Source organism: Lepidothrix coronata, unplaced genomic scaffold (genome assembly GCF_001604755.1).
Source record: "Lepidothrix coronata isolate B3197 unplaced genomic scaffold, Lepidothrix_coronata-1.0 Scaffold7, whole genome shotgun sequence".
In the NCBI taxonomy this organism is placed as follows: domain Eukaryota; kingdom Metazoa; phylum Chordata; class Aves; order Passeriformes; family Pipridae; genus Lepidothrix; species Lepidothrix coronata.
The window spans coordinates 9,620,891-9,645,529 of record NW_016690187.1 but is presented as its reverse complement, the minus strand read 5'-3'; the positions used below and the strand labels follow the sequence as shown (position 1 = coordinate 9,645,529).

The following is a 24,639-nucleotide window of genomic DNA, read 5'->3' as shown; positions in this document are numbered from 1 at the left end:
AAACTGGATACAAAGGGGAAGGAAATGAAAAATAAGGAAAATGGGTGGATATGATAAACCAAAGCAAATAGATTAGTCACTTAAAATTATTACAGTTGGTAGCTTATATTCTGCTTCCTGCTTAACTCATGTTGATTTTTAGGGTGTAAATGAGAGTAATATTTGGTCCAATTTGGGATGGTTTTGTTTAGCTTGTTTTCAGGCTTCTCTATGTGTGGAAACAAACAAGAATGTGAATTGCTGTGGCTACTTTTTATTTTGGAAAACAAAATTCAAACAATTCTTGGAAACTAGTCCCATGTATTACATTAATCAGATTGCCAATAATAGCTCCTGTTGTGAAAAGGCTGGTAAAAGAACAAGGTGAAAATCTTACAACCAAGCTAATTCTAATTCCTAGTTTTGCCACTAACTGGCAAGGAAGAATATACCCTGTTCAGAAATCTTACTTAAAAGTCTATTCCCTTATTACATGACAAAGAAGCTTTCAAAATAAGAGGTGAGTGGACTTAATTGAAGGAAAGGCCTGGTGAGTGCCTGGGGAAGGAAAGGTTTTCGAGTGCATCAGAATGACCAAAATGTTGAAAATGGTTCTCACAGTGACTTACACTCTTAGGGACTTAAATCAAGTTATCCCACTTTTTGGGAGAAAGTAAAATTGATATTATTAAGCACACAGTAAGTTGCACAACATATGTGCTTATATATATTAAAAAATATTTTCTAGGAGTTGTTGGAAAAGCAATCATTTGTGGTTCTTTTTTTCACTGGTAAGTCATGCATAACATAAAGAAAAGGAAGGGGGGTTGTGTAAAATCAACACACCTCAAACCAGTGCAACTTGTTATAGCATACTGCTTAGGGCACAGAGAATTTTAGAATCAATTATTTGCGTTAATAACCAAAGGAATTTAAGATGTCTACAATTTAACATAGATTTAGCCAGGCTTTTGTGGCTAATGATGTGGGTATTCAAAACACATAGAACAAAAGTATGCATGCCCAATTATTTAAGAACTAACTTTGCTCTGAACAGAATTTCCCAAACACATTAGCAAAATATATAATTTTATAACTAATTTCTGACTATGTCACAAAGTTCTGTAATGAAAAGAAAATGAGGAGTAAAAAAGCACAAACCACAAAAGAATGAGTCAAAATCTGTTCTTGTGTTGGCAAATATCCAGAGTGTTCTAATTGGTTCTAGCATAACTGAGATTAGAAACTCTCACAGATAGTGCAATAAATTGGCCCAGGAGATGAGAAATATAATTCCATCTCATTCCATGGCCATGTGATAACTCTGTTGAGCTCTGCAAGAACCTTGCTAAGCATTATGCAATGCATAGCCATACAAAAATCTTTAGTACAGCTGATACTTGATGAGGGAGATTGAATTCAATTAAATACCTTTACATCTGAGTAGGAGGCAACAGGCACAATCTCTTTTCCAAACAGCTCTGGGATGCTGAGTAATGCTGATGGGATGTAAGGATACCAAGCATGAAAGAAATATTTCTGTATTCTTTTTATAGAATGTGAAGAGTAACAAAGTTAGTAGTTTAATTTTGTATTCTCTTAAGTTACTGAGTTAATTCTTTTGAGACACACATTGGCACTGAAAAATATACTGTGCCTGTCTGAGTTGGGTGGTAGAAGGAATGAGACTTATTAACATGTAAATAGATTTATCTGAGCACTAAAACGGACATGCTAAGTAAGTAGCTGTGCCAGAGAAACTGATTTTACCAAGCGGACTCAGAAGACAAAGGATCACCTGATGATGATGAGAGTCAGCTTTCAAAAAAAATTAGAGATTAGGAAGGAAGTGTCACACACCATTTTAGGTAAATGGTGTGCCATCAGAGGAACGGCAATAATTATAGATGTCAAAAGAGGCCCTAATTAGGAGAGAAAGGCACATGCAGGAAGGGAGAGCTCAAATTAAAAAAAAACCACTCAAGAGTGGCAACAAAATGGGAATGTGGAAATTTAGAACATGTTTTCAGTTATTACACAGAAGTCTGCAGACTGATGGCACCACTAAATTTTCTGGCATCTGCACAAATATTGCTGCTATCATGTCCCTGAGGAAGGAAAGTGAGAGAAGAGCCCGTAAAGAGACAGAGATCTGGAAAAACCATGCTTGCTGATATCCTGAGGAAAGGAGAGTATGTACATCCAGTGACCATGGGTTACAGTGGTTCCCTTTCTACAAAGAAATAGCAGATAGAGCTGCAGGAAGCTTGACAGGGCACTAGAGTTCTCTGAGGCCAATGGAAGCACACAGATTTCTGCCATGCCACAAGCCAGGTGCGACAGCCAGGGTGCCTCTGTCCGTGAGTGTTTCGTCATGGCGATGGTAAATTTGCAGTTGAGTACCTTCCCATCATAGAAAAGCCATCTAGAAGTTTAGTATCATGCAGTTTAAAGCAAGGACATGCTGAAGTGAAAGTCTTTGTTTTTCCCCTCTAAGAAGTATACATAAAACACCCAAGAATGTCAATAGCATAGACCTATGAATATAAATAGCATAAGCAAGGAGGTAAAGAAAGTAAAATTGAGGAGCTTCAGGGTCAGGCTTACAGTAGAAATGAAGGGAAGGAAGCATGTCCAATGAAGAAAGATGCAGTTATTTCAGAAGTGGAAAACTGCCAAGCTGAGATTTGCCACAACAGGCATTGGAAGTCTTCAAATGAAAAGGCCGGGGAAGCATTGCAATTACTCTGTCTTGCTTCATCTCACATACTGCACACTTTAGAAAGCTAAATGCCTATCACGTGTTTCTTGAATAGCATCCCTTGCCACAGAGTTCCAGAACTGTTTCCAACAAGGAAGCTCAGAAACAGGCTCATATGCTTACTAAATCAACAATTCTGCTTGATTTAAAAAAAAAAAAAGAAAACCAAAAAACCCTCAGAAAACTACATTCATAACATCAAACGAGTTTATTTTAGTTCATAAAAATGCTGCATAAGGTCTTCAAAATTAAAAAATAAAGTTCTTTGAAGTAAGCCTAATTTCTGTTTTGTGAAGGTCAATGTTTGAAGAACTAAATTTTTAAGTACATTTGGGGTATTTAGCAGTATTAATCTTTTTCCTTAGTGATTTTTATATTTAATTCTAAATAACACAGTGACAGCAATATTAGAAGTTAATGGTTAAGGACTCATCCACTAATGTTAGAAGTGTAAGGGTACTTAGTCAAAACAATTCCACAGATTACAATCTATTTGGTGGACTTTAATACTGAATACTCCTGTAAAAAGAGCTCCCAGGAAATTGCTCAGAAAATAGAAGAATTTGTTTCACTTTTTCACTTATTATATAGTACTCAATTGTACTTTATAGACACTTAGACTAGGAAAGCTTTAGTCTTCCAAAATTATCTTTGTTCTTTGGAAGATGTTTTTTTTGTCACTAGAAGACTACCTGAATGCTTCTGTAAGGAATGAGAAGAAGGATTAACACACTTTTGATCATTTGTAATCTGCAAAGCTCTAATATAATGGTTTCAATGTTTGCTTTCTTGAACAACATATAGTTTCTTCTACAACTATATTAAGATAGTATCTACTTTAGAGACGATTAACAGAAAACTTAAAAAGTTAACATTAATAGTTTAAGAGGTGATTGTAATGGGGTAATGGAACTGCCATATCAGCTTATCTGTTTCCCTAGGAATCACACCCAAATGGGGGACTGGCTTACAGTACATTTTTAAATAGGTCATAGACACTGCACAGATTGCCACCATTTCAGACAGTCCCTTGCTAAGTAAACGCACAAATCTCAGAACTGAATTTTTGTGCTGTATCACACAAATTTTTGCTTACTGGTCCTTAGGAAAAGTTGAAGGACTTAGATATTTCACTATTAGTCACCTACCATTATTAAATATTTCTTATATTTTTTGGTGTCTTTCTGGATTTGGCTATCCTAAATAAAGGTGACTTTCCCCATATTTCTCTTTACCGGATCATGAATACACAAAAAATATTGGTTGTCACATACAGTTATCTGTAACATCAACATATATTTGATCTACTCATTATGTTTCTAAAAGATTCATAAATTGGGAAAAAAGTCCAAGTTCCTGACATGTATTTGGTCAACAGATTACTGTTTGTATGCAATAACCTATGAGCTAATTTCTACATAACCTTTACTTTGCCAGATGGAAAAAGAAGAACTGATGGAATTTGTGGTAGGAAGAATGCTAACCAGGCATTCATTTTGTTACAGATGTCAAACACAGAGGTGCTTCTAGGTTATTTCCAGTTTAAAGACTGCAGTGGTTGATTTAAAGTACTGCTATACTTAAAACTAAAATCTATTTGACTATGATCTGCGTCAAAGAAAAATGCCATTCTTTGACTTTCCATTTACAGAAAGATTTAATTATACTTGCAAGGTTCAGGCTTTTTTAGAAGCAGAAAACATTCCCAGATATGTTCGTGGATTCCTGACTGTGCTGCAGCTGTTTAGACAGCTCTGCTCTTGCATACTCAGAAGCCAATATAGCTGAAAGTGGAGGGATTTTCTTTGTCATAAATACTGGTGGGGAGCAAACTTTCTAAACAGATCAACCTTGCTTTCACTCCATAGTCCTCCAGTGATTGTGACATATGGAGCGTATCCATCCTGCTCTAGGGATACTAAGGATCCTGAACCACCATGCTTTGAGAAGGTTTTGCAGACATTGCTAAGAAAACTTTTGGGACCCCTTCTGGGTCAGCGCTGTCATTCAGGGGCATGGCTGGACATAACCCCAAATTTAAGATCTCTTAGGTACTTGGCTGAAACATTGGCTACTGATCTCAGCAGCATTCCAAACCAGTGGGATAGGTGCATGCTTGGCTGTATCTGCTGCATACTGCTGGGTAAAAAGCACAGGCATAAGGTAATGGTATACCTTTTAAGCAAAGAAAACAACATTATCTCTAGATTAGTAGTCATCAGTCCTGCTATAAAGAATCACTTAAGAACTGTCAAGAAAAGCGAACAATCTTTTTCCCCAACTAGTATTATTCATTGTTTATTTTGTGAAGCAGTTGATACATGAAAATTGAACTTGATTATATAAATGCACTGATAATCATCTTTTCCCTTTGTAGCATGACATAAAATATGGCTAGGAGATGTGTTGATTCTCGCAGAAATCAGAAGTAATTTTATTCTATATGTAAGAAGTAGAAAATAGTCAGAATTCAGATTTCACAGTTCCTGAGGCAAGCATGGTACCACTGCTTGCATGGCTTGCTTCATGTCACACCCAAGCACTGTGCTGAGACACTACTTTTAAATGTCAATAAGGTTCTGAAAGCAATCTAGGTTAATTGCTGAGAATGAGCAAAACCATCTTTATTCTTGTGGTTTGCAGTTCTAGAAACAAAATCAGAAATGTTTTCTGTTGTAACTGGTTGAGCAGAATAGAGATTGATGTGGTTTTGTGGTTTCCTTAGTTGTACCAGGAACTAACCAAAATACCCACTGGTCTTCTTGCCGTGTTACTCTCTTCATTAGTTTTCTTGAGTCATTACTACACATTACAATATGCAAAGGGGACCTCTAAGACATTCTAAGTTGTTTTTTGTTTGTTTGTTTCTATTTTCATTATATTTAATTCCTCTTTTGCAGTAGACTTCAAGTTTGCACTGTATGATTGTTCAAATGTCATTGTTGAGTCATAATCCAACGTGCATCATAGAACTATAAGACGTTAAACATTAATCTCAGTGCACAGTTTAACAAGATAAAAGCATTAGTTCTCAAACACTTATCTCTTACCCTTATGCTATCTTAGTTTGAATTAAATGGTGACTATGTCTCTTTATGGCCACTTCTTCATGCAAGTAGGATATCTGAAATAGAAGAAAGGGAACTAAATTAAATTTTGCTCCTGCAAATCATTTTGGTAGAACATATATTTACAGCTGCATGTCTTAAAATAAACAAGTAAATTGTAGGTGAATTGAAAATCATTTAATGTTCAAAATATGCTTGGTTAATGAGAGGGTAGTCTTGGAAACCTAAGACCTTGCTCTGCTTTATTCTTCCCCAGGCATTTGCTGCAAGTGGCGGGATAACAGACTAACATGAACTGTTGATCTGAACTAATATGGCTTCTAGAGAGGTGAAAGAGAACTTTAAGTTTAAGCTGAAAGAAACTAAAGACTCAAGTAGGGGAGTCTGAAGTTAATGCAACTCAAACATAACTCCTGTCTGTAGAAGCAAAATCCAAGATACTTCAGAAAGAAACACAAACATGTGAATGAATCTGACCACTACTAAAAGAACTTGAGAAAAGCATTTTAGATAGAAGGCAAAAATGGAAGCAAAGATACCATATCTATGAAGAGCCTGGATTAGACATAATAAAATTTTCTAAGATTATGAATTTAGTTTAGGGCGACACTGCCACTTTCCTTAAGGATCAGAATTTAGTGTTAGACACATAACAAATTTCTTACTATGTCAAGTTACTCTGAGATAAAGAACTACCAGTCAAACCTATGCCACTCACAGGCATTTGTGAGGGCTAGAGGAGCATCTCCTGTCAATGTGAACGATCTTGTTTTTAGAGTTCTTGTTTAATACTTTCTAATATTACTGTAGCAGGTATTCCTTTCCAGATACCAATAGGATGATCTAATTTTGGTTCAATTTAAATTTTGTAAGAGAAATGTATCCTCCTATCCCAGTACTGTCTCCTAAATGATCAACATTAGCTCCTGACCATTCTTACAGTCCTGCCTAGTGATTTGACTTTTTCACTGTCTCTTGGTCCTCTCTGCCACCAAATGGGGTGGTAGAAAGGTATTGTTGCTTACAAATATAACTTTCACCAGAAACACACCTGGATTGAAGTGCCTTTATTGGGCGATTAAGAAGACTGTAGCCCATCAGCTCTGCTCCCACAATGAAGGAACAGTCTTGTGGCTGTGGAGAGGCCTCTTCCTGGGATGATGAAGGTTTGGTGAGTTGGCACCACTTCCATGATTAATACAACACTTTCATGAAAAAAATTCACCTCCCAATAGTGCGTAGTGGCTGAGGCAGAAGCACTACCACACACTTCTGAAGAGCAGATGATTTGCACCTCACCAGCCTAGACCAGAAGCTGCACAAAACAGGTCAGACTGCACTGACTCTTCCACACAGACTCCACCTGTGGTGAGCTCTCCTGGCTTTTTTGAAATTGTATACAATATGAACTATGGTTTCAGAGTTTGGTTTTGTATTTTTTTTTTCCTCCTCAGGAGGTTTGTCTCTCGTTTTCAGAAAAGAAAATAAACAATACCATTTCTGCAGCTAAAACTCTCTTCATTACTATACAAAAATTATTTTTCTTCCTCATGCTGAATTCCTGGTACTGAAACATCATCTCCCTCAAACCTGAGTTAATTTATATTTAAAGTTTTGTTTTGGCTTTCCAGCCTTCTAAAATATTCATTAAAAGGTTTATCTAGTTCTCCAAATTATGTTAGTAAACAAGGACAGTTTATTTGTATTTGTTTGCATAAAATCTTCAGTAAACAAGCAACAAATTAAATTTGATTCATAAATGAACAGTGTCTTTTATGAAGTTAATATGAGTTCATACCTCTCTCTGTTGCAGAGCAAAATTTAACTAACTCATACAGTAAACATTTTCCACTCACTTTTTTTAACATATATAAATATTTAAAAGTAGCTCCTTTGCAACTTAATCATGTTAATAAACTTTGATTTGTAAAATTAAGTTAATGTGATTTCAGTTTTTAACCCTTTCATGTGCCTTCCTCCACCTTGAAAATCTACAAAATCTTGCTTTTTTAATGTTTGTCATTTTATCCACTTAAACAATTTTTTTAAAAACTTTTTTCAGCTCCACCTCTGTTTACACCTCCTTTCAGTAATGCCTGAGTTTTTTAATTGCGTGTTTCCATCCCAGCTGCACCTCCATGTGCTGACCCTGGCTCAGATGTATGTGGTTAATTGGCTGTGCAGGTGTACCCACCTGGAGTCACCCACTGTTCCAAGTCAACAAGCTTTGTAGAAAGGTCAAACAAATAAGTCCAAAGGGAAAATATATTTTAGAAGCGGCCATTATAGAAGTATATCAGGATTGTAAAGCTGAATTATTCAAGTGCTGCTTTTGAGTTACTGCGTGAACATTTTGTGATCTGACTCTTGTTCCTTCAAGTGATGAAGCACCCTGTAGCACTATGTCTCCTTGAACAGTCGTGAATGTTTCAGTCAACTGTGTGGCAGATGTTTCAGACTAGCCACTATGAAACAAAACAACTGTAACTAAAATTTCCATTCCAACATGTCCAGGAATTTGCAAAAGAAAGGTACTGTCAACTTTGGAAGTCAGGCCAGGTGAAAACTGGGTACTGTTCTTTCTATCTTGTTTGTGTAGTCCTTTGTTCTGTACTTCATATCTTAATTATTAAAGAAAAAAAATCCTTTGTTTCAAGCTAAACAAAACTGCAAAGTTATGTACATACAGATCCCTGTTCATTGTTGCTTTCTCTGATTTGTTTTTTTTTTTTGCATTATAAGACAAGTAAAAAAGGAGCAGAAGCACTATCAAGTTGGGGAGTAGCATAACCAAATGAGAAGTATAATTTATTCCTTTGCTTTGCATGGGTCTAATGCCTGGTACACGCAGAATGAAGCAAAGAATCCTCTTTGTCTTTCATATAGGGGTCAAACGTGCCAATACATGTTAAGACAGTTGTAGAGTACTTACTGCATAAGGGTAAACAGCAAATAAAAAAGTGGGTAGACTTGCTTGTTTGGTATGTGTGAGGTATAGCATAAACACCCCAGTGCTCACATCAGACACACTTTAACTCTGCTTATTTGCATTTGTTTTCAACTAGATCACTCTGTGCAGATGTGGCTCAAAACACTAGAGTTAATAAAACCTAAACAGTATTATTCAAATACTCTCTCTCTATACGAACACCTGAGAAGGTATCTAAGCATATAATGCATTGCTGTTTCTTAGAATTTTTCCTGTAGCACAATTTGTTTGCAGAAGTTCAAAGACCAGTAAAATGCTAAAATAGTTACAGAATTATGGAATCATTTCTCCACTCCCTCCGCCCTTTCTGTATCATAAACCCCTGGCTTTCGTTTCAACAAATGTGTGGAAATGATTGCCTATAATGAGAACATGCGGAAGGGTTTGGGCTTGCCCACTCTGAATGAAACTGAGTGCAAGAACTTCAAGCATGGTTCTGAGGAGGAACAGCACCTCTTCAATACATTCAGCACTGAGCCAGGCCTGTGGATGCACCCCATTGCCACTCAAAGGGGTCACTGCAGCTTGCTTGGAAGGGTGCCCTGGAGTGTGCATCAGTATAGCCATACCCTAGAGTGGTTTATATCTAGGTACATGTATTTAGAGATGATGATGACAACTGTAAAATCTAGGTGTTCTAGCTTATGGACTTGTATAGCACATATTATATAACCAAAACTCTTTATTTGGTCTGGTCATTGTCCATTTATATTTTCTGTCTTGATGGATTTTTATCTTAAACATTGTTAACGCTACACTCACTTTGGGCACTAATTACCACAGGAATATATTTTATACAGAACAGAAAATGCACCTTTCCTTAATCTTTCCTCTTTAGTATAAGGCCTATCCCTCATTTAGCCTTGTTTTTAATACATGTGATGTCATTGTTTAAGAGATTTAACACTTTTCACAATACTGGTGCAATAAAAAGAGGTAGTAGTTAATGTTATCCTAGAGATTTAGAACTCTTTTGAGGTAAGTCTCGATTCCAAATTGATTGAAACCAACTTGAATAAGTAATTTCATCTCACTTTGGATCATGTCTTAAAGCTTTAACTTACACACACCCCCCCCACTCTGGCAGGACATGGAGAAATCAGGTAGTCCTAAATTCCCCATATATGCTGAGGTCTGTTGGCACTTTTTCCTTGTTGCTCAAGAAAGTAGGATAACTGTGAGGATTTTTTTTCCTCATAACTAGAAGCAACAAATTAAATGCTCGATTGTAAATTATCTCCCTTTGACCTTTGTCTGCAAGGTCTAACTTTGATGGGTGTTCTATCACTAACTTTATCTAACTTTATCTAACTTTGATGGGTGTTCTATCACTACATTGCAATAGTTGAAAAATGAGATATAGTAATGGGTGAATGATGCCCAGCCACCAGTTACTGTCCTACTCTCATGTCCTCTGCAGGAGTTAAAAGATTAACCCAACAGTTGCGTCACTAGGGGGGGGGAAAAAAAGAAAAAGATAAGTATTCTCATTAAATAAACAAGAGAGGAAAATGTTCAGCCCATTATCCTGGAAGCTACATACTATAGGAATTGCAGTCAATGCAGTTTTCAATTTCAGTGTTTTATATATAAAAATTTCATACATAAGATCAGTTTGTATTGCTGAAGTATTCTAATTTTGCATGTTTGCTTCTCTTGAAATCTTTAACCAATTTTGCTTCTTGTTTCTGTGGGTTATACAGGTCTAGGTTACGAAATAAGTTTTGACAGAATTCAAAACTTGTTAAATTAACAGTTCTAGATAATATACATCTTCAGAGCAAAAAAGAAATATTAACATAACATTTATGCCTAACTCAAATGCTAACACCTTATACTACAGAAAGGCCACACAAATACAAAAGTACTTTCAGTTTGGCAAGTGGGACCTGTCGTGGGTTTCCTTCACCCTGAAGCTCTGCTATTTACAGAAACACTCAGCCAGGATTGCTCTATCCCTAGTAAGGAAAGACCTTAAACTAGAGGGCTTGGCTGGAACAGTGCAGGTGTTGATCTGGAGATTATCTCAGCTTCCTCATTCTGTGGTCCTGTGTGATAATGTGGGAGGTGGCAACTACTGAATTATTGTTGGGGTTTGGATAATTTTTCCTTTTTTTGATGTTCTAAGATGCTAAATATAATGTTGACACAATGGTTATCGACAGAAGAAGCAAGTAATAATATGAAGAATTACTGTCATCTGCAAGATTCTTGTGATGGGTAAATAACAGCTTCTAAAAGTTAAGATCATAAATGAGACCTGGTATTGCAGAATAAGGACTGATAGCACTGACACCTTATCTACATCTATGCATGGAAAGGTAGAATAGATTGGGTCTGAAGAGACCTGGGCAAAGAAAGGCAATGAAAAGAACCAATCAGTGTGTGCTTCATTATGAAAAGAGGTACCTATTTAAAAAACCAAAACTCCTCAGCCCTTCCTCATCAGGTTTTATCAAATCACCATAATGTTTTTGGATAAAGCTACAAACATCTGTCATAATATCAATATAATAAGAACAGATTCTCATAAGACTTTTTGATTTAAGACATCTTGATGAATAAAATACAATAACAAAAGGATAAATGTCATGGGGACTACAACAGCTCCAAAGATAATTTTTAGCATGTCATTGTAAGCAGAGCATGAAAGTACTGGAAAGGGAAGGAAGATTAAGGGGTGGAAGGGCTTTCCCCTCTTCTCTCTCCTCCCTCCTGCTCTGAGCACTAGCAGCAGCAATATGACCACTGTTGGTCATATCAGGCTTTTGCAAATGCTTAGGACTTCTCAAATATCTTTCCTCCACTCACTTTGCAGTAGGGCAATCAAAAAAGCTACTGTACTGAAGGTTGTACAGACAAGAAGTATTTAAGTACTTTTGAAGTAAAAAGTTACAATAAAGGCTGAAAAACAGCAGTAAAAACTTTAATGAAGTTTGCTCTGTTTACCTCGTAAAATATGTTTGATCTCAATCTATCAGAAAAATTATGGAAGGCACAGAAATTTTAGAATAAGGATATTCAGCCTACTGCTCCAATACAAAATAGGAAATTGTAGCTAGACCAGAAATAAAAGATACGTTTTTAATGGCTACAGTGATAAATGAGCTGGTAACCAAAGGCTGTGGCTACCAGTGTTTCCAGTGATCATCCATTATTAGAAATTATCAAATCAGGAATGAATATTTTAGGAAAGGTGCACTCTTATGTAAGCAGGAATTAAACCATTCTAGTCTTCTGTTTCCTGGCATTGAGACTGGACGAGTACATTTGTTCCTAAAGCCTTAATGATGTCCAACATTTTAGGCAGAAGAAGCCACAGAGGTTCCTACAGAGGCATTTGAAGATCACAGGACATGGCTTCTCATCATTGGATGAGACATCTGGAATTTAATGAAAGTTCAGACATTGTCTGTTGTGTTGGGTGCAAGCCCAGTGATAGGACAGGACAGGCAAACAGTCTTGTTGAGTGACCCAGAATACTTCCAAATTCCCCTAACATAACAGGCATGCCTTCGCTATTGGGCTGAGGGACTGGTTTTAATAATGTGATTGATACATATTGTACTGTGGAAGGCCGTGGCTTCCTCAGGAAACTGGGAAGAGGAGGAAATAAGCAAGATGCTCTGAGTCATCACCCACCTGTCTTTGAGATGGGATGAGGTGCAACCTGCATTGCTTTCATTAGTAGAGTGCTAACTGGGAACTCCTGCCTGTATCTTTGAGGTGAGGATTCAGAACTCCTTTCTTAATGCCATCACTGCTTTAATGCAGAAGACAGGTAATTAAATGTCCTTTGAAGAGGCATCCTGAGATTAGTCCTATAAAACCAATATCTGAAAAGTTTTCTGATCTATTATTTTGTATCAGAATATTTATGATCAATGTATAAGTGATATAGAATGATACTCTGTTCTAGCTTTTCAGTGAAGTTGCTGCTGGGTAATAGCTGATGCCCTTTCTGAAAGCCAAAGAACAGTGTCTCTATCCTGCATAAGGAGTTGGATTGAGATTTTGTAAGTGGAGTATACTTGGACCAGAAGGATGTTAAAGCAGTCTTGTTTATCTTCACTGCACACATTTTTTAGTAAAGATTTGCTGTTGGGAGATGCAAAAGACTTAAATATAAGCAAGCATTTTATGAAATTATTAAAAGCAAACTCTATTGTCAATATCCAGTTTATAATTTCCCTGTGATTAATTATCCTTATACATCTTACTCACCCGAATAGCTTATGAGCTTTTCTGACTCAGTTTGGGTTTTTTCTCCAGTCTTCCTGTTTCCATCTTAATTCCCAAATTTCTAGTGCACTTCCTTGTAGTAGTCTCCAGGGAGACAAAAGTAGAACATGAAAGTGGGAGCATAAAATCCAAACTGTTTCATTGCCCACTGTATGTAAAGTAAGACATAAGCAGCAGCTACTGATATAAAAGCTTTTAGAAGAAAGGTCAAGCTCTTTAGTAGTGACCAATGTGTTGTAGGAGAGGAATGGAAGATTATGTAATGTAGTATGCAATATTTTTTTTGTATATTTGTCTTGTATGTTACTCAGAGGAGATAACAATAACAGATGTAGCATGAAGACACATTTCCTGGCATGAGCTTAGACACAGTAATGCCAGATAGTCCCAAATGGAAAAGAAAGGGATTTGTTGTGCTGACTGTCCTTGTGAGACTAATCACTCTAATGTTTTTTAATGTGTGAGCTCCAAAACTGTATGTTTTTATGGTATATGCAATTTGTTATTAATATAAAATACACTGTACTTCAATAATATGTAACTAATGTAAAGAAGCATGCTATTCTTACAGAAAAGAGTACACCTGGAATTATGGATTTAAATAGAAGGAAGAGAATTTGATTCAGCTGTGTTTGAGAAGGGTTTAAAAAACTTTTGTTCCTGGAAACAATGAGATACAAACCTGTTTGCATAGTTGATCTCTGGCCAGAAAGGATTCCTGTCAAGTGAAATATTAACCCATAAGGAATGCAGTTTCTTAGGGCAATGAGCTATTGGCTTCAAACAAACCTTTAATGCAGAGCTAGAGTGACCATTTAAAAAACATGTATGCATCCAGTGGTCTAGATGGCTGCCAGAGCAGAACAGCATTACCCTATCTTTTAGCTATAGCTTACCTGTTTGTAATTGGCCTGGTTCTGTAGTGCTGAAAAGTAATTTCTAGCTGTATAATGGCCAAATGTCAATTACTTTGGTTGTGTCATTGCTGCAGGCAGGTGTTCATATTATGCAAACTATCATAGCAGCTGGGAACTCTATTAGTAATTCTAATGTTTCAGGATAGAGAGAGTTCAAACAATGTTTTCTTCCCTTTCTGTTCTATGGAGCAGAGTCTCTTCTGGGACTAATGATCTTCCTAAGCAAGCTCAAATTTACACTAGATCCATGACATAAGAGGCATGAAAAGGGCAACATGACAAGCTCTGAGCCTGCTGAGGGTGATAGGTATCAAGTCCCAAACCTCATTCCTTTGCAGCAGGATGTGCTAGTTCTGCTAGTGAGTGCCAAGTTCAAGCTGCACTCGCTGAACCCGCCAGGTAGTTGCTGCTACAGGAAATGCTTTTTAGCTCCCAGGAGGCATTTGTGCTAAAATGCCAAAATACCAGTGGAGCAACTCATTCCTCCTGTCAAATGAGAAAGGGCTAAGCCTCTAAAGCACAACCTAGACCATAATGTTCAGGGTAAATTTTGTGTTTCCCTCTTTTTTTGTTTGCAAAGTCTGACTTTCTGTCCATGGGCTCTGATGGGCTTTGCAGGTGTTCGTATGCACAGCTGGGGGAGGTCCAAATGTGTTGGACTCACAGTTGTGGAATAATTAAAAAAACCCAACACAACTGTGTTCTCTGCAGAGTGAGTTTCTTCTTCTAAGCACCTTTCACTTCCCAGTGACTTGGTGGCACCACGGAGATACTAACAGTAGGACTGATCTGCTGCTTTTTATCCTGCTTTTTTTCAATCCACTCATAGGTTCTTGTAGATTCCTTAAGAACTTTTTGACTAGGACGTTGTGGGGAGGGGAGATAGGAGGAGGTAAAGATTACATGCCAAATCCTACTCACTTGTGATGCTGAAAGGGGAATTTATTCATGGAAGGCATATGACCTTACAAGAAAAATGAAAGGCTTTATCAATAGCAACGTTAAAACTATCATTGCTAGGAAGCTGGGTTAATCCAGAAGAAAGGAGTGGCTCCCTTTGCAGTGCTTTTACTTTTTTATTTTTCACAGTGTCATTCCAACATTCATTTCACATTGGATGAGTTCACAGTCACAGCAGAAAGAGTAAGAAAATACTTTCTCTCGAGTTTCTTCTTGCACTAAATGTGTGACTGTAGCCTCACAGGAGGACTGTTCTGGACAGCTTCCAGGAAGTGTCTCAGCTCTCATTAAACACAGATCATTAAACATATTGCATGAAGAGTCACTGTGGCTGTCACATATAGTTAAGCCATGCTACTGCTGTTACTACTATGTAAAAGGTTATGTTTTAGTACCATTACAATTTTGCCCACAAAAAGATGGAGAAAATGAACCAAAGCAGCCACTTTGCTTTCCCTAGATCCTTCCTATCTCATACCTGTTAATATTGACCTGTGGAGGGATTGCACTCCTCAGCAAATAACTAGTCAGTGGCTTACAGGCAGAGTTGATTGAAAACTCTGGCTACATGTATTTGTGGGCCTACAGTTTGTGTTGCTTTCAACGACGAGGAAAATAAGACTTTTAAGGGACTAATTCTTTGAAACACTAAACATTTCTGGCAGGGCCCTTTGAGTAGAAAGTGGGGACCTGATACTCTTGCAGTACCTAAGTGATGTAGTTTTAAAAAGAGATAAAAGAGAGAAAATACAGCCTTAAAGGGGATTTGTAAATGCCTTCTCAACAGGAGAAACTACTGAGCTCTTACGACAGCATCTAGAGTCTTCATAAGATCATCTTTCTGATGGAGCCATATGGAAAACAGCACATCAGACTGCCCACCCTTCAGTTAGTGATAAAATTGCTGCTAAGCCCATGGACAGGATGGGTCCTGATGTGATGGAGATCACTGCTACTATTTTTAGTCTGTATTTCAATAGCTTCAGAAGTCTTAAGGAGGTCATATCTTGTCTCTCATCTCTACCACAGGAATCTTTGCTGTACTATCAGTTACTATATGTTTGAAGCTAGGATGCCGACTAGTTCCAGCCTTCTTCCTATGTGCTTTTAGTAATACACAGGCAGAGCATTTAGTCATTTGTGATACAAGTACAGCTGGTGGTTAATGTTATTGCAGTACAACTAGTAGAAAAAGAATAAACTGTGTGAGACAGGAACTAAATGCTTGAATAGAAAATCTCCTTCCTTTAAAAAAACAAACCCAAAACAAAAGAACCAAAACCACAAATACCCCTTACTGATTCTGTGTTCCACTTAGCTAGTTCTGCTTTTATGTAAAAAAACCCCAGAACAGAATAAAAACCCCACCCCAAAAGAAAGAAACAACCCTCCCTCCAAAGCCACAGCTAAGGTGATAAGGTGATTGATAGATAAATTAACCAATTGGATTTCAGCTTGCTTAGATCTATGTGATAACCCAGATCTTGTAACTGGGAGCACTAACTATATGTAAAACAAAGAACAACAAAAAAAAAGAAAAGTTAAATTTTGAAGATAATCTGTCACCCCCAAATTTAAGGAAATGGAATCCTGTTGTTTTATTTTCATTATGACAGAAGATAAACAGATAATTTTATTTGTGATCCAAACAGAAACATATTCTGGCATCTGTTCTAGGCCAATAGTTGCTCTTGCTATGAACATGCTCACATTTTATTGCATTGGGCTATTTGCCACTTTATGTAAGCTACACCAGCTGCTCTTGCTCTTGCACGACAGATTACTGTATGCAGCATTCTGGTTTTCCCTAAAGCAGATAACGCTCCGTAAAATCCGGATAACTAAGTCTCTAGGAAGTGATTGTAAGTTATATTAAAGCTGTGATAACTGAGAACAGAAACAGCCTTGAAGAACTGTACTAAAAAGCTGCTATGTCAAGAGAAGATTGTGGTTGTGGGTAGCTGGTTTTGTTACTGGGCCTAATGTATGTTCTTACCTGCTACATTTTTTTCTACTATTTGCTCCTTTCCTTAAAATTGGCACACGATTAAGAGAAATATTAATAACAAACCTAAACACTAAGAACATTTCTATTTTGATTTTTATGGCAATGAAATACATTGAAATCGGTTCAGATCTACTTGAAAATAAAGCCCCTGAATCCTCTTTGTTGCATTTCTGTGACAGGTTTCATGCTCTGTTTTCTTGGCAACCTTCTGCATGGGAAGCAGCATTATGCAAATAAAAACTGAAATGCAAATCACAGAGGAAAAATATAACGCAATTTTTCTTGACATCTTGGTGATATAGGATGGATTATGTTATCACAAAACTAAACCAAGTTCTTTTTCTGAGTTGTAAACTCTGCCTCACCTACATTTTAAAACCAGTTCTCCTATGATTTGAATGCAACACGGCCACAAAATCATATTAATTCCAAATTTAGGAATGTCATGCTTAAGTGGTAGTTGAACTTTGCTGGTTTTGACTAGGTGTTGGTAATTAAAGCGCTCATGAGTACAAGGTTATGTAGGCACTGCTGCTGCGGGAAAAAGTCAAAGTATAATTGGTCTGAGGATGTGGAGAGAAGCAGCAGGGGATGCTGGTAGGGACAGTAAAAGCTCAACAGGGTTACGGAAACCTGCCAAATCTCTATCCTCACTGCAGGGAGCTCCTCGTGCTGCCAGGCAGTAAGGAAAACAGATGGCTGTTGCTTTTGAAGACACTAACATTCATTTCTGTGCCTGTTGTGTATTTTTTCTCCTTCCCCTCAAGTTTCCAACTCCTGCAGTAGCTCCTGTAGCAGCCAGCCATTGGCAGACATGTTGGAAGGCAGCCACGCAGGCGGGCGAGTTTCAGCTGAAGATGATGGTTGCTTTGTTTTGGTTTTCCTTTTCCCCACAATTGCCTCCACAATTTGGCAAAGAGATGTCAGGATTAGAAATAGTGGGATTGGAGAATATGCCAGAGTCTATTAGAGAGAAAGAGGCAGAGCTATACTAAATGGGGAGATGGAGCAGTGCCAGCAGGAGTGTGGGCGTGGGGGTTTGGATGTAACTAGCACAGCCGGCCAAACATACCCTAACATGGACCCTTCACAGTTATGTGCTGAATAGTCCTCTATATTTGTGCTTATTTTCAGTGGGGTGCAGCCAATACCTGTAGATGGGGCCTTGTTTTTTCCTCAAAACCAGCAATGATGTGGATCCTGTGAAGTCTGTAGCATGCATCATTTCACAGAAGTCATTTCACAGAATGCTCTAAATCAAATCTCTGCGTCTAAAAGAGAAGAACACGAGATGGAAAAAAAATTTATGTTTAAGTTTGTTTCCAATGTATTTCACTTACTCTGAAGGATTGTAAGGCTGGTTTTTCCCTTAGCTTTCTGGAACTTTTAATGCATTTGTATGCTATTGTGAAGAGTAATAAAGTAGTGGTTTGAAGGAAGACAGAAATGTGTAGGATGCTTAATTTTAATTGTATAATATCACTAAGAGAGCTCAAAGAAAGAAGCAAGCTTGGGCTGATTTAGCAAGTCAATGAAATATATGTATAGATTGACATGAGGAGTAATGATGGCACCTGGCTGACTTGTCACCTACCTGAGAGGAAAAAATCTGCCCTTGTAAAGGTTTTCTGACTGTTGATCTCAACCAATGAGTGATTCATGCTTTTAACAGATGTTTCTGATTTAGGCCAATGAAAGCTTATGGGAGCTTTTTCTAGTCTCTGAGGGAAGAGCGCCAGCCCAATCCAACAAGCACATTTGGAGCTTGGCATTTCAATTTATTAGCAAAGCTGGATCATTTCCTCTTGCAGAAGCTGTGTGCCATCATTATTCTATGACACCATAAAAAATTGATAATTAGTACTGACTTGTTATTTTTGCCATCTCATGCACTTAGTCATTTAGCCACTATTGTTATCTACCAAGTAAGACACTAAAGCCACTTATTCAAAAGGCCTGCCTGGCTTGTCCAAAATAGCTCACAATTCCCAAACCAGCAAAATATGTTGCATACAATTACTCATGTAGCTGCCCCAGCTACGTGAGTAATTGTAGCAAATATTTCTAGACGCAGAGCCACAAAACAAACTCAAGATGGCTCTGTGTTAGCCAGGATTTGCCTTTTTAAAATTATTGCTAATGTCATTAACATCATAAAGCAAAGTAATGGGACTCTCTGGCAGAGGCCAAACACAGCAGAAAGGATCTCAGTCAGTAACATAATGTAACAATAAAACCAAATTCATGGGGTTGGTAATCAGAAACTATATCTTCATTTTTATCAGCTACATAGTTACTGCAAATTTTCATCAAATTTCATCTGCACGATGCTCAAGTCCAGTATTGCTTGGCTTTTAGATTGGCACGGCATAATGTATAATTTGTTTCATACCTACCTTGTATAATAGCTGAAAATAAGTGCCATTTCTGGAAGACACAAAGCTTCATAATATAAAAAATATATACAGTCAATCAGCCTTCTCTTTAGAATATTCAAAAGTGATTTGATGGCAAATGTTTTCATGGAATTAGTGGGAGTCCCGAGGGACTGTTCCTGTCTCCCCATCATGCTGTGACAGTTGCCAGTTCATGGGGTTGGAGAGCAGTTTGCTTCATTTGCTTCCTCCACACTGCTGCTGCATCTCACCCTGAATTTGTCAGAAACCACTTCCCAAAAAAAACAGGTGTCAAAATTTGACAATATTTCGTGTATTTCACTGATGTCAGTCACTATATCCACACACTCTTTTGTGTGGATATTTGGAAGCCAAACTGAAACTAAGTGTAAGGTCTTTAAACAAATGAACTGAGGGAGATAATGAGGGGATTTTGGAGAACAGTTATTGCTACAGTCAAGGAACTCCAATAGAGGCATCTAAATATTGGACAGAGGTGTATGTTTAATTTATATTCTTTTACATTTACCTATGATGGCATAGTTTATCATCATTCTTTTGTCCGGTCTTTGGTTTACGAGCCTCACATGGGAAAGATAAATTTAGCACAAAATAGCCATAGTGCATTAAATCACAAAAAGAAAAAAAATCCAGTTAATAAGTTCTACAGAAACTGGACTTAGGACTCACTGCTAAGGTATTTCAGAGCTATGGATCAGTATTTTTTATTACTGCTGTAGAACACAGTCCATCTAACTACCAGTAAGCATACACCAATAGACTAAAACACCTGTAGACACTGATAAATCAACTTGGACTTGAAATGATCATTTGATAAAAAACATAACATTTCTCAAAAAAGACTGTAATATAGGTATAGATCCTTAATTTATGGCTTCCATTTAGGGATGGTCTGTGATTAAAGCACTATATTATTTCTTTGCTTTTAGCCCCAAGTAACCCTGCCTCTTTTGCAGTATTCGAACCCACAAGTTGCTGAAGCATCTGGTGCAGAGTGTAGAACACGAGTGAACATTTGAAAATGAGCGGCAAGGGTTTTCTTGACTCATTAATATTAACATCATTGCCCTGTGGAATCTGAAATGAGATAGGCGTTGCTTTGTGACTTCCTATTCTCAATAGTCTTGGAATTTTATTTTTTTATGTGCTGTAGATACAGGCTTTATACCCCTGCAAAGAGAAATTACATTTTCTCCAAGACCTTAACTTACAATGTGGCACAGTGGTATGTGTGATAAGAGACATGGGACCTCTGAAACTATACCTAGTTCCCCGTTGTGATGCTGCTGTTTATCTCATCTCTCTGAGCATGTATTTTTTGAAATGTACTTGAGGAAGATGCAAAACCTCATGTTAGTGGGTTCAGGGGTTTGAAGGGAATTAATTGTACCAGTCTGAAAATGTGGAGTAAATTATTTGACTCCATCCTAAAGAGGGGGCTGAGAGAGCTGTGTGTTTTCTCACTAGTTTGACTCTGGAATGAGAAATTTTTCTCACAGCTGAGGGATTTAATAATCTCCTGGCTGCAGGCTTTGAACTGAAAATACACCCTACTATCAGAGTGAGGTTCCTCAGGCCCTAATATGGGATTATGGTAATAATCGCACGGTTTAATAAAATGTTGTTGGGATTTGTGCAGTAGCTGTTCAGACCATGTCAGCATAAGCACTGGCCATGACAACAGGACGTGCAAACTCTCAGCTCTGCTTAGAGCAGAAGGCAGCAGGCCAGTAAAAGGCAATGTTTCTAACAGATGCTGAGGTTATAAGACTTAAGGTTATAGGATGTTTAAAACCAGATTTTTATAAAAGATGACACGGTAAAGTTTTGTGTGTTTTTTTACAGGCTGCATTGCATGTAACAGTGCTGCCCTTTGTGTAGACACTGAGATCTATTTCAGTTCCAGGGGAAGGAAAAGAGAAATCAAATGATTAATCAAGCCACTGTTCGAAGTCACAATGTGACATTAACATGTAATCAATAATACCGTGTAATTCTGGTTATTTTGGTCAAAAATATTTTTCTCATGTGCATAATCTCTCTCATCTGTTTGGTTTTTTTTTTTTTTTTGGTGTGTGCAGTCCTTACATGAATGTTAACGGTTGATTTTTGCCTGCCCTGGCTTCCTGAAGAATTGCTGTTCTTTGTATGTAAGTGTAATTATGTATGGTTTCCTTACTGGGATTATTAGAAAAATCTATTCTTGAGCAGTGATCAAGCTTGAAGTGAAGGGTCTAATTTGATCACAACCTTTTAGCATCTGACTTAACTCTCTTTTTGGGACTGTTCATCCTCTCTGCCTACATCTACAATTGGTAGCACAGCTGTTGCTGATCTATGCAGTGGACACTTAAAGTGCCCACGAATATCCTACACTCCGAGAAATTTTTTGTTTAAGAAAAAATAGATGAATTCCTGTAACAGAACATACTTTAGATTGAATTTGTCTATCTTGTTAGCTAGTATTGAGTACTGTTTAAATTGGTACTGCAACGGATCTTAGCAACTGCATGTGGCTGATGTGGAATTTCTGATCATACACAATCAGGATAAGCTTTCACTTCACTATAGCTTTGAAATTATATATAATGATATGAATAAATCATATATAGATTTACAATTGCCTTAATTAATTTTTGAAACCACAGTGATGGGAAAATGTCATGTGGTTCAATATTTGTTTTCCAATCAGCCAACTAACCAGGTGTCTATATATTTCTATGTATTTTCAGTGTGACACAACTGGGACCACAGGCTCAGCTTCTGAGTTTGTCTGGTGCTTCCTGTTGGGATGTGTACATATGGATACTCAGAAATACTATGAAGAAATTAAATAAGATTATTCAGCAATAAATCAGAATTTCTGGTTCTGGACGGCTTTTAAGTTTGGATCTGCAAACAGTCGAAGATCAAAAGTTGAAACTTCTGTATTTTCTAATCTAATTTTATATCTCATTCTTCAGATTTCATGAGTATTTTAATGTTTTGCAGATATCAAGACATTTTCCTTCATTGAGCTTATCCAGGGGCATTTAGGAAACCTCATCTATTTTCTGGGGTATTCTATCCTCACAGTATAAATCTCACATTTAAACTCCATAGTAAGTCATACTGGCAACTTCTTTTTTAAGAAGATTCCCATTAAAAATGCCTCTGTGGCATCGACCTGCTTTTAATTTAGAATGTTTTCATATAGTTTCCTTTCTTGCAGTATTACTGGACAAGAGAACCTTGTGGACTTCTCGTCCTTGTAAGGATTTGCAAAAACACCCTGAGACAATGTTTAGTGAGACTGTGCTTTGTACTAGCTGAAATTATGTTGGTGAGGGTTGGTAACATGAAATTAAATGATACACACTAAATAGGCTTTGTTGGCTGGCAAACTGGTGGAAAGTGAAGAAAGAGGAATGTCTGGGTAAGGACAACTACTGTGTAGTAGCAAGCTGACTGTGATTTCAGAGAAAATACATCTAATTTTGTCTTAGGGAACTCCCTGATTTTGCACCTGGTGTTCCTATAGAAATAGGTATGTCTTGAGTCCAAAATGCTGAAAATTTTAATGGAGTTCCAAGTTTTTCCACACATTTTTTGTGAATGGTAGCTTTCCGGAAACCATTATAACAAGCATGGAAATGACAGAAATAGTGCTAGAAGTGAAGCTCCACATGAGTTTTCTATTTCAGCAGGGTTCAGAGTTTCAAGAAAATCAAGCAACTGATAGATGGGTCACATCCCTGCTTGGCCTTAGGGCCAGCTGCCACTCTGCATACATGAATGCACGAGTCATCTCAATGCCTACAGTAGGAGGTAGCCCCATGGGTTAGGGTAACATGACAGCTTGTTGGAAATTAGAGCAGAGAGAGGGGCTCTGCAGAAGTTTATAAGCAGAACAGGTGGCAGAAAGTAAGGGGTAATCACACATTTTTAAATTAAAAAGAAAAAAAGAATCTCTGGGGGCTGTATGGCCTCAAAATCTTCAGCTAGGTCTAGGAAGGCTCCTGTGAGACACAATGCATCAGTCACCTAGCAGCCATGTTTTGGCAGGCTGGTCTGCCTCCAGAAAGCCTGTTCCCTTAGTTTTCTGTAGGGGATTTATATGCTTCACTGAATGTCCACCTGCTGCATGTGTATGTCAGCGCCAGCTCCTGAAGACCCACTGCAGGTGCAACGGGGTTTTGGTGTTGTTTTTTTGTCCTTGGGGTAGACTTTTGGGATATATGCTGCATTTTCTTGGCTGCATACAAGGTGTAATGAGGAACAGATAAGAAATTAGCTGAATAGGCTTGCTGCTTCTGATAACATGGAGTTAAAGGATGCAAATCCTCAACTGCATGATGCACTACTCTCATATCGTTTCAATACTGACCGTTAAACTTTTGTTACCAGAAGGCCAACAGACTCATGCCCTATGCTGTCAAAGTAGCGGTGATCCTGAGAGCACAGGGAAGTCTAGAAAGATTTCTATTTCTTATGAGGTAATCATTTGTATAAGGAAAAAGAATGGAAGCACATCAATGCAAAAAAACTTGTTTTCTAGTATTTTAAGAGTCTCGACAGGTTTCATCAACAGAATCTCAGTGTGGTAAGACTCCATTATTTCAGAAAAGATTTTATCCTTGCATGCAATTTATATAGCTGCTAAATAAGAAGGCAAACAAAGGAATTTGTCAAAAGCCTTGATTTAATATATAGTACTTCCTCTTTTTTCCCTACTTCCAGTTTGCCATTGCTTCAACTCTGGGTGGTGGTGGTCTATATACATGCCTTATCTGAACACTTGTAAGAATTTTCTCTGTACATTTCCATTTTACTTATTATTTTCACCAGCTTTTTATCCGTCTCACTGGCTGTTCACAATGACTGACCATTCACCTTTTGAAATATTGCTGGCATTCTTATTCTATTCACTCCAGGCCCTGAAAGTCGAAAAGCCAAGGCTGTGTGGCAGGTGGGCAAGTGCTTCTTGTGCAAATACATTCATTTGCATGTGAATGTGCTCATTTGCACACAAATACTTTCATTCATAGGAATAAAAGGATTCTCCCTATGTGCACCATTTGTGCAAACAAAAACTGGATTCATGAAACTATTCAGAAAAGTCGGGGAGAGGTCAGGTCTCCTGCCATTTTCACTTTGGTAACATGTTTACGACCTGATAATATACCTCTGAAAAGAATCAAAATTCAGTCTTCAAGTACTGTTTTTTAAACTGCAAAAGGTTATACTGCAAAAGGTAAGGGTTGTCTTTCCATGGTGTGCATACAGAGCCAGATGGTCTCAATCCTAATGGGGACCACT

General features: G+C 37.6%; 1 long non-coding RNA gene across 3 annotated transcripts in view; it reads right to left on the bottom strand.

The window, feature by feature from the left end:
* LOC108506728 overlaps positions 1-24,639 on the bottom strand; it is a 66,746-nt gene that overhangs the window by 8,457 nt on the left and 33,650 nt on the right. Inside the window, exons 3-4 of one of the 3 annotated variants that reach the window (XR_001877866.1) lie at positions 18,076-18,195; positions 5,791-5,864 (exon numbers count right to left, since the gene is read on the bottom strand). This is a non-coding gene — a long non-coding RNA (uncharacterized LOC108506728). Of the gene's footprint in view, positions 1-5,377; positions 5,865-15,159; positions 17,165-18,075; positions 18,196-24,639 lie in introns of those variants that run through there. The other 2 variants (XR_001877865.1, XR_001877868.1) reach the window with 2 other exon arrangements.